The following is a 16,183-nucleotide window of genomic DNA, read 5'->3' on the forward strand; positions in this document are numbered from 1 at the left end:
TATTATACATGTACAATTAGCCTTAATTGAGTTTTAATCCGAATGATAAACCATTTTAATATGGATTTTAAACAGTGCCTTACACCTTCTCTTTAAGATTAAATAAACCCTCACCTAGAATCTCTAAAGTTTAGTAGACCATATATAGAGTTAATAAAATTGGTGTCCTAATTCACCTTTAATATAATTATGTGGCGACTCATTAACTACAATAGAATTTGGAATTACCAATATGTTGTATCTTAGTTTAATATGGGGTATAACATGGTGCACTCTAAAATAGTACAACTACATATGAGTACTACAAAGATAGGCACTAGACACCTGGAAGGGATAATTATTACCTTAGTATGACTCCCATCCCCAGTAAAGAGAGAATGTTAGGCAACCCAAAAAGCCAATGAAGGGAGCAAGGGGAGCTAAAAGCAAAACAATGTCTTGTTGGAGTTTTCAGAATAAAGTGATAGACATAAATGTTAGCAGGGAAATAAGAAGAGAGTTAATAAAGCATTATGAGTAAGATGTGATACATGGATGACAACTGTAGATTAAAAAAATGAAAAAAATGAAAAAATCACAGAGTCTATAGTCAAGTGAAGGAAAAGACGATAAGTGATAGGCCTTGAGACAACAAAAGAGCATATGCCATAAAATCATATCCTCATTTCGAGAAACAAGTTCATGACTCTAACATGATTACCAAAAAGAAAAGTTAGACCCCTAGAGTAATAGAAATCAGTATGAACTGGGGAACAACATAAACTAAACATGAATTATGGATTGAGTGATTTGATAATAGTCGGTATCATGAGAAACTCAGCGATTGCATTCCGACGATAATAGAATGGATGACAGAAGAATAACCTCTAAATGTCATTCAGGAAGACGTTTCCCCAAAGCAAGCAGTCTGAGCAAAGTTAAGGTTAAGGGATCGTGTGTGACAGTTGCACTAAGTGTCACCCTCTCAAGTAAGGAATTTTGTTATCCTTGTGTCACGACCCAAAATCCAAACCCGGTCGTGATGGCGCCTCTCGTGAGGACAAGGCCAGCCAATCAACAAAACAGTACATCTCTTTATAATTACTTAGCAGGAATAAGTCTAAATCATGGGCAATATAATCTTAAATGCGAAATAAACGTGATAGAACAAGGAAAACCATCCCAACTCAGCCCGAAATCGGGGTGTCACAAGTCATGAGCTACTACAGAGTTTACTAATATTTTACAAAGTCTGGAATTATCATAAATAACAAAGATAAGGGAGAAAACGGGGCTGCGGACGTCAACAGCTACCTCGTTACTCCTAGTCACCCCCAACTCACCAGCACACAACATCAGCCCCTCGGGCTCACTCCCAACTCACCACACACAAGTAACGGCCTCTCGGGCCCACTCCCAACTCACCTGGGTACCCTGCGCTCACTGGGGGTGTGTACAGACTCTGGAGGGGCTTCTACAGCCCAAGCGAAATATCAATAGGCCCGAAAGCCTTCACACATCACACTCGAGGCCTGAAAGCCTCCTCACATAACACTCGAGGCCTGAAAGCCTCCTCACATCACTCAACATATCCTCACGTATGGCCCTCGGCCTCAATCAGTCCAGAAAATAATCATAAGCCTCTTGGGCATCAGTAAAACAATAGTGCTCAGCTCAACAGCATTATAAATATCATTAAATCTCGAGTTGAGTATAAATGTAGCTGAGTTCACAAAATAATATAATTCAATTGGACTGAGTTCAAATAATATTTCAATTCGTGAGGAAAATAGTGATGTAAATTCACAAAAGATTTCAGATAATTGGCACGAAGCCCAAATATGGCAATAAGCCCAATCATAGTGAAAAACAATAAATCTTTATCAATTACGCGGTAAAAATATCAACTGGGATGGACCAAGTCACAATCCCCAATAGTAAATGACCCCGCGCTCGTCATACAATGCGTGTCTCATCTCAACATAGCAGTATGTTGTGCAATCCGGGGTTTCAAACCCTCAGTGCCTCATTTAAAATCATTAATCACCTCGAACCGGTAAAATCTATAGATTGCGACGCCTTTGCCCCTCAAATCGGCCTCCACGCGCGTCGAATCAAACCAAAATCAGAGCGAATACATCTCAATATGCTAAGGGAAAAATACCCAATCGAAAATACTCGAAAAACGCTAAAAATCACGAAGTTGGCAAAACCCGAGCCCCGGGCTCACTTCTCGAAAAATTACGAAAGTCACATCACCGGATTCCTCGTCTCGCCACGAGTCCGTACATATAAAATTTACCAAAATCGGAGTTCAAATTACCCCTCAAATCTTCAAATCTTATTTTCAAATCCCTAGGTCCAAAATCCCCAATTTACACCTCAAAAACATGTAATCTAGTCGGATTATTCGATGATAATTCAATATTATGGAGTAGAAATAATCACAAGTGACTTACCTCAAGATTTCTCATGATTTCTTGCTCAAAAATCGCCCCAAACCGTGTTATTTTGCAAGAAAATAGGTAAAAAAAAACGAGCAGAAACGCAACAGCTTTTAATAAGCAAATCTGGTCGCTAAAGACCCAAATCTGGTCGCTAAAGGTGCTAATCTGGTCGCTAAAAGTGCCACACCAGACCTGATGCACCAACACTCTTTAATTTCACTAAAAAGGCTCTAACTCCTTTATACGAACTCAGAATTAGACGATTCTTGTTCTTATGAGTCACAAATAATAATACGAACACAACCCTTCAATCGAAACTCAATTCGGAGCTCATTTGCCTAGTGCGATATCCATTTCGCTCGTTAAACAATTACTCATGTTTCGCGTCAAAAACCCAATCAAGACTTGATGAAATTAGACCAAAATTTTCAGATCAGTCCTATAATTCATTATCAAAATTCCGGAAGTCTCGGAATCAAATTTGAATCTCTAGAACTAAAAATGAACCTTTAGATCATTACATTTATGCTCAAAACGGCAAAAATCTTCCAAAAACTCTTCCAAAATTTGTCCGAGCCTCATGGGATCCCAACAAAGTATACTAACAAGTCCCATAATATGACACAAACTTAGTTGTTTCTTCAAATCACCAAAAACAACGCAAAAATACTAAATTCACCTCGGATTCAAGCCTATGAACTTTGAAACTTCTAATTTTCACATCCGATGTCGAAACACGTCAAAACTAGTCTGAATGATCTCAAATTTTGTAGACAAGTCCAAAATGACATAACGAAGCTACATCAACTATCGAAATTCCATTCCGAGCCTAGGATCAAAATCTTACCTATCAACCGAAATTCGCCAAAATACTAACTTTGCCGATTCAAGCTTAATTCTACACCGGTCATCACAAAAATATTCCGGACACATTCCTAAGTCCCAAATCACCTAAAAAATCTATCCGAACCATAAAATTCGCATTTTTAGCGCTCTAACACATAAGTCAATATCCGGTTGACTTTTCCAACTTAAGCTTCCTTAAAAGAGACTAAGTGTCTCAAACCTTACCAAAATCATTCAGGAATGACTTCAAATTTTGCACACAAGTCACATTCGACATTACGGACTTTCTCCAACTTTCGGAATCGCATTCCGACCCCGATATCAAAATTTCCACTTCGGGTCGAATTTTCCCAAAAACCTTCAAATTTCTATATTTAGCCAAATGGCTCCAAAATGACCTACGGACCTCCGAATTCACTTCCGATCGCTCTCCCGAATCCAGAATCACCATACGGAGCTACTCCCAGTCTCGGAATTCCAAACGGACATCAATAACACTGAAATGCACTTTAAGCCAAACTGATGCAATTTCTTCTAAAATGCTATCTTCCACAATAGGCGCCAAAACGCTCTCGGGTTATCCAAAACCCGATCCGGGTATACGCCCAAGTCCGAAATCATCATACGGACCTGCTGGAACCTTCATCCTCGAACTGCTGAATGACGCGCCGGAGCTCAAAACGACCAATCGGGTCGTTAAGTTCTCCCCCACTTAAACATACGTTCGTCCTCGAACGTGCTGAGAACTACACTGAAGTAGTCTGAAATCACTTGTTTAACACCTCATGCACCTTCCCGTGCTACCACCACTCAGTTGAGCATATTAGCTCGATAACTCTGTAGATATACTCCCTTATTCAAGCAAATAAGCCATTAGGTCCAATTCCAACATCCTGAATTTCCTGCCAAGCCTGTTTCCATCATACGACCACCATATCAATCTCCACACGTTGTACCCAAACACGGATGCATAACTTTGCTGAATTCACACTTTGCATCACTTTACTCATAAGACCACAATAACATTCTTTAAACATAATAGTCAAAATTCCACAAATCTGATGCTCCCATTGCATCTCATGACCTACATAGGTCTTGCTCTAGTTTTTACAACACCGATACGACTGAAGAGATGTGCCGAAATTCATAAAGAATCAACAATTCATTGGATCTATACTCCTGACAAGTTCCATTACTTTGTCTCAAACCAAAGAATGATCTTTGCTCTATAATATACTTCATATAATCAGTTTGCACTGATCCCAAATCTAGTAACCTCGTCTCACCTAGTACGAACTGCTCAGGCAATAAGTCACCTCGGACATAATCAAAAATCCCACAAGACGCCACAATGTGCCAGTGGGCTACCAATTTGAACGCAATACAAAAGGAAGGCGAACTCTGGGAGGAACTACTCAACTCGCACACTAACATGGACTTCCTAAGAAAACAGGGAAACAGAACAAATAAAAGCAAATATGGGCACTGAACTGAACATCACACTGTTGCGGCGCGCAACCCGATCCAAACAACATACCCATGGCGGTGTGCCACCCGATTCACATATAGAACTCGCATAAGGAGATACACGTCGAGCTGAATAGCTCACCACATCCAAATACCGAATATCGGTCATAAACACACTAAGGTGCATAATACCATTCCCAAGGAAACATATAGCGTTATAGGCTACAACTCAAGCACAACTGAGGTGCGATACATGATCTAAGTCTCAAGAGCCATCCTGCTCATATAACATCACCGCTGAGCGGAACCTCAACACATAAGGAATTTACCAAGCCGTCTCACAACTCATACATCGCAATATATCTTTACATGAATTATCTGACCACGAAATAAGACCGCGACTATCCTTCCATAAAGAGCGCATTGCTGAAATAAACACAACTGGCCTGACGTAAGGCTCACTTCCACATTTAAATCTATCCCCCGACCTCAAGTCGATCCTGATCGTGTCAAGCTAGGCCAATAATATTTCACAGGTCTATAACCCAATAAGCAGAGTGCCCTCCAGGCATAAATTCTCAAATGGATGATATTACCAAAATCCTCATGCTTGGTTTAAATTTCTAATTAATCAAGTGACTACATGTCACACTTATACAATCTTCCTGTGGGACAAGCTCCCACCATCTTCCGAAATAATTAACGGGTTCGCACATTCAAACCACTGGCTGCACTAACGCTGAAAAGTGATCAAGCATCCCTAACCAGGATGCAAAGCCTTTCTCACAGAACACCGGTCTCAAGTGATACTGACATCAATACCCATCTTACTCAAAACACTGGAACTCCTTTCCTGCTCATCCGAGCTTGTGACATCACAGTCATTGACCAAACTGCGACCTTGGTCCTTACTTCAAATTCCATACCACTCACTGCACCTCACGTGCCGATATACGATAGACATGATTTCCATCACAACTCTGGAACCACCGATAGGCTAATATTTCATCACATAAGACTTTCCATTTAACTTACTTCGGGATAACTATAGCAACATACATGCGAATTCTCATAACCGTCAAATATGCCAATATCTAAGTAGTGGTCCAAGCCACCATAACCCTTCCGGGATTTGCCTCCACATAACAAGCCATAACAGAAGAATGCTTCTGAACAAAATCAATTACGGTGGCCGACAAGCCTCACACGTACCACCACAAATCACTTGCATAACTTGCTCACGCTGAAGGAACTGATCACTGACACCAATATGCCAATTCAACTATGGCTAATCAACCTACCTCCTTCAAATTTACCCTTAATTGCCTTGGAAATAATACTTCTCCATTCAACACATAACATACTCCATCTGCACTCCTCCGGAGTAACCTTGAATCACGAGACCATGCTGTCTCAAATCCCACGAACCATTTCATATCTCCCAAATGCTACACCGCAAGTCAAACTATTATAGAACATTTTAGGCACCTTCTCATAAGCTGCTACAAAGCTTGATTCTTATCTGTATCTATAATGTCGACATCATTAGGCACCACACTTTGCCCTTTGAATTAATGAGGACCGTTACTGAGAGCCACCCGCTCCGACTTGGCCCCGAATGCAACCACTCTACTGAATTTTATAACATATGAATACCCTCTCTATGAAGCACCCAGCGGGATCACTTCCCTCGAAGCCTGCACCTATACGAGGCATAAATCATGAATCTTCCCCCAAGTCTGAACATGAGCCAATAAGGCTAACCATAACATGCATTCAACAATTCATTTACTCAAATTACCACTCATGGTCCTTTTCCGTAGCTGCAATAACCCATCAATATGCTAATAACCAGAATTCACGTAGGTAATTAACCATGCAACCCAATCGTAAGCGGTGGGACTCTGCCACTTAGCTCAAAGCCACTATTACACAACTTTTGAACACATTAGAACCATTCTCTCAAGTCATTTACCCTTATTCAAAATGCAATTCACCTGATCCAAGGAACATAACCACACGTGCCTTATTAGCACTCTGACACCGCAGGGTATGACCTCATTCCAGTACAACCAAACATCTTCCTGCTCCATGCACCGAGCATTCTTTACCAACGACAACTTAAAACATACTGTGATTCTCACACATCTATAAAGCACCATGTAGCCTTTGTCCAAGTTTTCCCTTACTCGTGCCATCTTCGCACCAATTTCCGTAACCAGAGCTGATTCGCCAGCATGCCTCAAACCGAAACCAACATAGCACATGACCGCACAATTATCTAATCAATAGCAAACTCCCCAACTTGGCTCGAAGCCATAGATCACAACACATATACACTATTGCTGCCGTAATACCATAGTGATATTAAACTCACTCATTCATTCACTCACACAACAGTTAAGCCCACTATTAGGCGACAATTGTTTTTTTTACTAAGTCCCAAATTTTTCAAAAATTTCGGCAGAGTTTCCTTTGTAATTGGGCCTATCCACCTGCCAGAGAATCACCAAAACCATCCTAACAACACATCCACAACTTGACAAAGCATCACAATGAAAAATCAAACACTTAATAGTCCACCTATCATCCAACATGTCTCCATCGTCACTTCCAAGTCATATAGATACATCTCGCAGTTGTAACATACTCATCACGTAGCTATCTATCCATCATTCCCACTAATAGGGACAATACCGAACATATAAGTTCAAAACACTTGCTCACATAATCAGGACCCCAGTGCTCAAGCCATAGGCAATTATCCGGCCTCAAGTCTTCCCGACTGGCCTAACATCAAACTCACAGAGATTACACCTCGCCCATCGATCGGGGAATTACAAGCCATCAAGGCACATCTAATACTGAGCATTCGTTCGCGCATACGAATATGTGGAAGGAACCGTAAAAGTTACTTTTTCAAGCTGAATCAAGGAGGCACGATTAAGAATTCAAGAATGTGAAGTTTTTCCTAAAGGTTTTGCAGCCTCCCGAGGATAAGTACAGATGTCTCCGTACCGATCCGTGAGACTCTACTAAACCAGCTCATGACTCGCGAGACCTAGTAACCTAGGCTCTGATACCAACTTGTCATGACCCAAAATCCCAACCCGGTCGTGATGGCGCCTCTCGTGAGGACAAGGCCAGCCAATCAACAAAACAGTACATCTCTTTATAATTACTTAGCAGGAATAAGTCTAAATCATGGGCAATATAATCTTAAATGTGAAATAAACGTGATAGAACAAGGAAAACCATCCCAACTCAGCCCGAAATCGGGGTGTCACATGTCATGAGCTACTACAGAGTTTACTAATATTTTATAAAGTCTGGAATTATCATAAATAACAAAGATAAGGGAGAAAACGGGGCTGCAGATGTCAACAGCTACCTCGTTACTCCTAGTCACCGTCTGGCCTGGAAAGAATCAGCGCTCAAGAGCGAACTCAGCTCTGCCTGTATTTGCACACATGGTGCAGGGAGTAATGTGAGTACTCCGACGCAGTGAGTAATAAAAATAAATAATGATTGAAAACATGAAATCTCATAACGGCACAATATAGCGCTATCCCAAGCTATAAAATTAGTTATACAGTAAAACAGTGAGTATCAGATAATTCTTCTTTTAAAACAGTAAAGACAAATAATTTCCACAGTAAGCATAAATCAAAAGCTTGCCCCTCGGGCTCAATATGTAAATCTTAGTATAGTATCAGCCCCTCGGGCTCACTCCCAACTCACTAGTACACAACATCAGCCCCTCTGGCTCACTCCCAACTCACCAGCACACAACATCAGCCCCTCGGGCTCACTCCCAACTCACCACACACAAGTAATGGCCTCTCGGGCCCACTCCCAACTCACCTGGGTACCCTGCGCTCACTAGGGGTATGTACAGACTCTGGAGGGGCTCCTATAGCCCAAGCGAAATATCAATAGGCCCAAAAGCCTTCACACATCACACTCGAGGCCTGAAAGCCTCCTCACATAACACTCGAGGCCTGAAAGCCTCCTCACATCACTCAACATATCCTCACGTATGGCCCTCGGCCTCAATCAGTCCAGAAAATAATCATAAGCCTCTTGGGCATCAGTAAAACAATAGTGCTCAGCTCAACAGCATTATAAATATCATTAAATCTCGAGTTGAGTATAAATGTAGCTGAGTTCACAAAATAATATAATTCAATTGGACTGAGTTCAAATAATATTTCAATTCGTGAGGAAAATAGTGATGTAAATTCACAAAAGATTTCAGATAATTGGCACGAAGCCCAAATATGGCAATAAGCCCAATCATAGTGAAAAACAATAAATCTTTATCAATTACGCGGTAAAAATATCAACTGGGATGGACCAAGTCACAATCCCCAATAGTAAATGACCCCGCGCTCGTCATACAATGCGTGTCTCATCTCAACATAGCAGTATGTTGTGCAATCCGGGGTTTCAAACCCTCAGTGCCTCATTTAAAATCATTAATCACCTCGAACCGGTAAAATCTATAGATTGCGACGCCTTTGCCCCTCAAATCGGCCTCCACGCGCGTCGAATCAAACCAAAATCAGAGCGAATACATCACAATATGCTAAGGGAAAAATACCCAATCGAAAATACTCGAAAAACGCTAAAAATCACGAAGTTGGCAAAACCCGAGCCCCGGGCTCACTTCTCGAAAAATTACGAAAGTCACATCACCGGATTCCTTGTCTTGCCACGAGTCCGTACATATAAAATTTACCAAATTCGGAGTTCAAATTACCCCTCAAATCTTCAAATCTTATTTTCAAATCCCTAGGTCCAAAATCCCCAATTTACACCTCAAAAACATGTAATCTAGTCGGATTATTCGATGATAATTCAATATTATGGAGTAGAAATAATCACAAGTGACTTATCTCAAGATTTCTCATGATTTCTTGCTCAAAAATCGCCCCAAACCGTGTTATTTTGCAAGAAAATAGGTAAAAAAAAACGAGCAGAAACGCAGCAGCTTTTAATAAGCAAATCTGGTCGCTAAAGACCCAAATCTGGTCGCTAAAGGTGCTAATCTGGTCGCTAAAAGTGCCACACGCGACCTAATGCACCAGCACTCTTTAATTTCACTAAAAAGGCTCTAACTCCTTCATACGAACTCGGAATTAGACGATTCTTGTTCCTATGAGTCACAAATAATAATACGAACACAACCATTCAATCGAAACTCAATTCGGAGCTCATTTGCCCAGTGCGATATCCATTTCGCTCGTTAAACAATTCTCATGTTTCACGTCAAAAACCCAATCGCGACTTGATGAAATTAGACCAAGATTTTCAGATCAGTCCTATAATTCATTATCAAAATTCCGGAAGTCTCGGAATCAAATTTGGATCTCTAGAACTAAAAATGAACCTTTAGATCATTACATTTATGCTCAAAACGGCAAAAATCTTCCAAAAACTCTTCCAAAATTTGTCCGAGCCTCATGGGATCCCAACAAAGTATACTAACAAGTCCCATAATATGACACAAACTTAGTTGTTTCTTCGAATCACCAAAAACAACGCAAAAATACTAAATTCACCTCGGATTCAAGCCTATGAACTTTGAAACTTCTAATTTTCACATCCGATGTCGAAACACGTCAAAACTAGTCCGAATGATCTCAAATTTTGCAGACAAGTCCAAAATGACATAACGAAGCTACATCAACTCTCGGAATTCCATTCCGAGCCTCAGATCAAAATCTTACCTATCAATCGAAATTCGCCAAAATACTAACTTTGCCGATTCAAGCTTAATTCTACACCGGTCATCACAAAATATTCCGGACACACTCCTAAGTCCCAAATCACCTAACAAATCTATCCGAACCATAAAATTCGCATATTTAGCGCTCTAACACATAAGTCAATATCCGGTTGACTTTTCCAACTTAAGCTTCCTTAAAAGAGACTAAGTGTCTCAAACCTTACCAAAATCATTCAGGAATGACTTCAAATTTTGCACACAAGTCACATTCGACATTACGGACTTGCCCCAACTTTCGGAATCGCATTCCGACCCCGATATCAAAATTTCCACTTCGGGTCGAATTTTCCCAAAAACCTTCAAATTTCTATATTTAGCCAAACGGCTCCAAAATGACCTACGGACCTCCGAATTCACTTCCGATCGCGCTCCCAAATCCAGAATCACCATACGGAGCTACTCCCAGTCTCGGAATTCCAAACGGACATCAATAACACTGAAATGCATTTTAAGCCAAACTGATGCAATTTCTTCTAAAATGCTATCTTCCACAATAGGCGCCAAAACGCTCCCGGGTTATCCAAAACCCGATCCAGGCATACGCCCAAGTCCGAAATCATCATACGAACCTGCTGGAACCTTCGGATCCCAATTCCGAGGTCGTTTACTCAAAATTCCAATCCTAGTTCATTTCTTCAATTTTAAGCTTTCAAAATGAGAATTTCCATTTAGATTTGACTCCAAACTTCCTGAATTTTAATTCTGACCATACACACAAGTCAATATACCTGAGATGAAGCTGCTCATGGCCTCAAACTGCTGAATGACGCGCCAGAGCTCAAAACGACCGATCGGGTCGTTACAATCTCCCCCACTTAAACATACGTTCGTCCTCGAACGTGCTGAGAACTACACTGAAGTAGTCTGAAATCACTTGTTTAACACCTCATGCACCTTCCCGTGCTACCACCACTCAGTTGAGCACATTATCTCGATAACTCTGTAGATATACTCCCTTATTCAAGCAAATAAGCCATTAGGTCCAATTCCAACATCCTGAATTTCCTGCCAAGCCTGTTTCCATCATACGACCACCATATCAATCTCCACACGTTGTACCCAAACATGGATGCATAACTTTGCTGAATTCACACTTTGCATCACTTTACTCATAAGACCACAATAACATTCTTTAAACATAATAGTCGAAATTCCACAAATCTGATGCTCCCATTGCATCTCATGACCTACATAGGTCTAGCTCTAGTTTTTACAAAACCGATACGACTGAAGAGATGTGCCAAAATTCATAAAGAATTAACAATTCATTGGATCTATACTCTTGACAAGTTCCATTACTTTGTCTCAAACCAAAGAATGATCTTTGCTCTATAATATACTTTATATAATCAGTTTGCACTGACCCCAAATCTAGTAACCTCGTCTCACCTAGTACGAACTGCTCAGGCAATAAGTCACCTCGGACATAATCAAAAATCCCACAAGACGCCACAATGTGCCAGTGGGCTACCAATTCGAACGCAATACAAAAGGAAGGCGAACTCTGGGAGGAACTACTCAACTCGCACACTAACATGGACTTCCTCAGAAAACAGGGAAACAGAACACATAAAAGCAAATATGGGGACTGAACTGAACATCACACTGTTGCGGCACGTAACCCGATCCAAACAACATACCCATGGCGGCGTGCCACCCGATCCACATATAGAACTAACATAAGGAGATACACGTCGAGCTGAATAGCTCACCACATCCAAATACCGAATATCGGTCATAAACACACTAAGGTGCATAGTACCATTCCCAAGGAAACATATAGCGTTATAGGCTACAACTCAAGCACAACTGAGGTGCGATACATGATCTAAGTCTCAAGAGCCATCCTGCTCATATAACATCACCGCTGAGCGGAACCTCAACACATAAGGAATTTACCAAGCCGTCTCACAACTCAAACATCGCAATATATCTTTACATGAATTATCTGACCACGAAATAAGACCGCAACTATCCTTCCATAAAGAGCGCATTGCTGAAATAAACACAACTGGCCTGACGTAAGGCTCACTTCCACATTTAAATCTATCCCCCGACCTCAAGTCGATCCTGATCGTGTCAAGCTAGGCCAATAATATTTCACAGGTCTATAACCCAATAAGCAGAGTGCCCTCCAGGCATAAATTCTCAAATGGATGATATTACCAAAATCCTCATGCTTGGTTTAAATTTCTAATTAATCAAGTGACTACATGTCACACTTATACAATCTTCCTGTGGGACAAGCTCCCACCATCTTCTGAAATAATTAACGGGTTCGCACATTCAAACCACCGGCTGCACTAACGCTGAAAAGTGATCAAGAATCCCTAACCAGGATGCAAAGCCTTTCTCACAGAACACCGGTCTCAGGTGATACTGACATCAATACCCATCTTACTCAAAACACTGGAACTCCTTTCCTGCTCATCCGAGCTTGTGACATCACAGTCATTGACCAAACTGCGACCTTGGTCCTTACTTCAAATTCCATACCACTCACTGCACCTCACGTGCCGATATACGATAGAACATGATTTCCATCACAACTCTGGAACCGCCGATAGGCTAATATTTCATCACATAAGACTTTCCATTTAACTTACTTCGGGAGAACTATAGCAACATACAGGCGAATTCTCATAACCGTCGAATATGCCAATATCTAAGTAGTGGTCCAAGCCACCATAACCCTTCCGGGATTTGCCTCCACATAACAAGCCATAACAGAAGAATGCTTCTGAACAAAATCAATTACGGTGGCCGACAAGCCTCACACGTACCGCCACAAATCACTTGCATAACTTGCTCACGCTGAAGGAACTGATCACTGACACCAATATGCCAATTCAACTATGGCTAATCAACCTACCTCCTTCCAATTTACCCTTAATTGCCTTGGAAATAATACTTCTCCATTCAACACATAACATACTCCATCTGCACTCCTCCGGAGTGACCTTGAATCACGAGACCATGTTGTCTCAAATCCCACGAACCATTTCATATCTCCCAAATGCTACACCGCAAGTCAAAATATTATAGAACATTTTGGGCACCTTCTCATAAGCTGCTACAAAGCTTGATTCTTATCTGTATCTATAATGTCGACATCATTAGGCACCACACTTTGCCCTTTGAATTCATGAGGACCGTTACTGAGAGCCACCCGCTCCGACTTGGCCCCGAATGCAACCACTCCACTGAATTTTATAACATATGAATACCCTCTCTATGAAGCACCCAGCGGGATCACTTCCCTCGAAGCCTGCACCTATACGAGGCATAAATCATGAATCTTCCCTCAAGTCTGAACATGAGCCAATAAGGCTAACCATAACATGCATTCAACAATTCATTTACTCAAATTACCACTCATGGTCCTTTTCCGTAGCTGCAATAACCCATCAATGCGCTAATAACCAGAATTCACGCAGGTAATTAATCATGCAACCCAATCGTAAGCGGTGGGACTCTCCCACTTAGCTTAAAGCCACTATTACACGACTTTTGAACACATTAGAACCATTCTCTCAAGTAATTTACTCTTATTCAAAATGAAATTCACCTGATCCAAGGAACATATCCACACGTGCCTTATTAGCACTCTGACACCGCAGGGTATGACCTCATTCCAGTACAACCAAACATCTTCCTGCTCCATGCACCGAGCATTCTTTACCAACGACAACTTAAGACATACTATGATTCTCACACATCTATAAAGCACCATGTAGCCTTTGTCCAAGTTTTCCCTCACTCGTGCCATCTTCGGACAAATTTCTGTAACCAAAGCTGATTCGCCAGCATGCCTCAAACCGGAACCAACATAGCACATGACCGCACAATTATCTAATCAATAGCAAACTACCCAACTTGGCTCAAAGCCATAGATCACAACACATATACACTATTGCTGCCGTAATACCATGGTGAGATTAAACTCACTCCTTCATTCACTCACACAACAGTTAAGCCCACTATTAGGCGACAATTTTTTTTTTTTTACTTAGTCCCAATTTTTTCAAAAATTTCGGCAGAGTTTTCTTTGTAATTGGGCCTATCCACCTACCAGAGAATCACCAAAACCATCCTAACAACATATCCACAACTTGACAAAGCATCACAATGAAAAATAAAACACTTAATAGTCCACCTATCATCCAACAGGTCTCCATCGTCACTTCCAAGTCATATAGATATATCTCGCAGTTGTAACATACTCATCACGTAGCTATCTATCCATCATTCCCACTAATAGGGACAATACCGAACATATAAGTTCAAAACACTTGCTCACATAATCAGCACCCCAGTGCTCAAGCCATAGGCAATTATCCGGCCTCAAGTCCTCCCGACTGGCCTAACATCAAACTCACAGAGATTACACCTCACCCATCGATCGGGGAATTACAAGCCATCAAGGCATATCTAATACTGAGCATTCGTTCGCGCATACGAATATGTGGAAGGAACTGTAAAAGTTACTTTTTCAAGCTGAATCAAGGAGGCACGATTAAGAATTCAAGAATATGAAGTTTTTCCTAAAGGTTTTACAGCCTCCCGAGGATAAGTACGGACGTCTCCGTACCGATCCGCGAGACTCTACTAAACCAGCTCATGACTCGCGAGACCTAGTAACCTAGGCTCTGATACCAACTTGTTATGACCCAAAATTCCAACCCGGTTGTGATGGCGCCTCTCGTGAGGACAAGGCCAGCCAATCAACAAAACAATACATCTCTTTATAATTACTTAGCAGGAATAAGTCTAAATCATGGGCAATATAATCTTAAATGCGAAATAAACGTGATAGAACAAGGAAAACCATCCCAACTCAGCCCGAAATCGGGGTGTCACAAGTCATGAGCTACTACAGAGTTTACTAATATTTTACAAAGTCTGGAATTATCATAAATAACAAAGATAAGGGAGAAAACGGGGCTGCGGACGTCAACAGCTACCTCGTTACTCCTAGTCACCGCCTGGTCTGGAAAGAATCAGCGCTCATGAGCGAACTCAGGTCTGCCTGTATTTGCACACATAGTGCATGGAGTAATGTGAGTACTCCGACCCAGTGAGTAATAAAAATAAATAATGATTGAAAACATGAAATCTCATAACGGCACAATATAGCGCTATCCCAAGCAGTAAAATCAGTTATACAGTAAAACAGTGAGTATCAGATAATTCTTCTTTTAAAACAGTAAAGACAAATAATTTCCACAGTAAGGATAAATCAAAAGCTTGCCCCTCGGGCTCAATATGTAAATCTCAGTATAGTATCAGCCCCTCGGGCTCACTCCCAACTCACCAGCACACAACATCAGCCCCTCGGGCTCACTCCCAACTCACCACACACAAGCAACGGCCTCTCGGGCCCACTCCCAACTCACCTGGGTACCCTGCGCTCACTGGGGGTGTGTACAGACTCCGGAGTGGCTCCTACAGCCCAAGCGCAATATCAATAGGCCCGAAAGCCTTCACACATCACACTCGAGGACTGAAAGCCTCCTCACATAACACTCGAGGCCTGAAAGCCTCCTCACATCACTCAACATATCCTCACGTATGGCCCTCGGCCTCAATCAGTCCAGAAAATAATCATAAGCCTCTTGGGCATCAGTAAAACAATAGTGCTCAGCTCAACAGC

Source organism: Nicotiana sylvestris, chromosome 8 (genome assembly GCF_000393655.2).
Source record: "Nicotiana sylvestris chromosome 8, ASM39365v2, whole genome shotgun sequence".
NCBI classification, from domain to species: domain Eukaryota; kingdom Viridiplantae; phylum Streptophyta; class Magnoliopsida; order Solanales; family Solanaceae; genus Nicotiana; species Nicotiana sylvestris.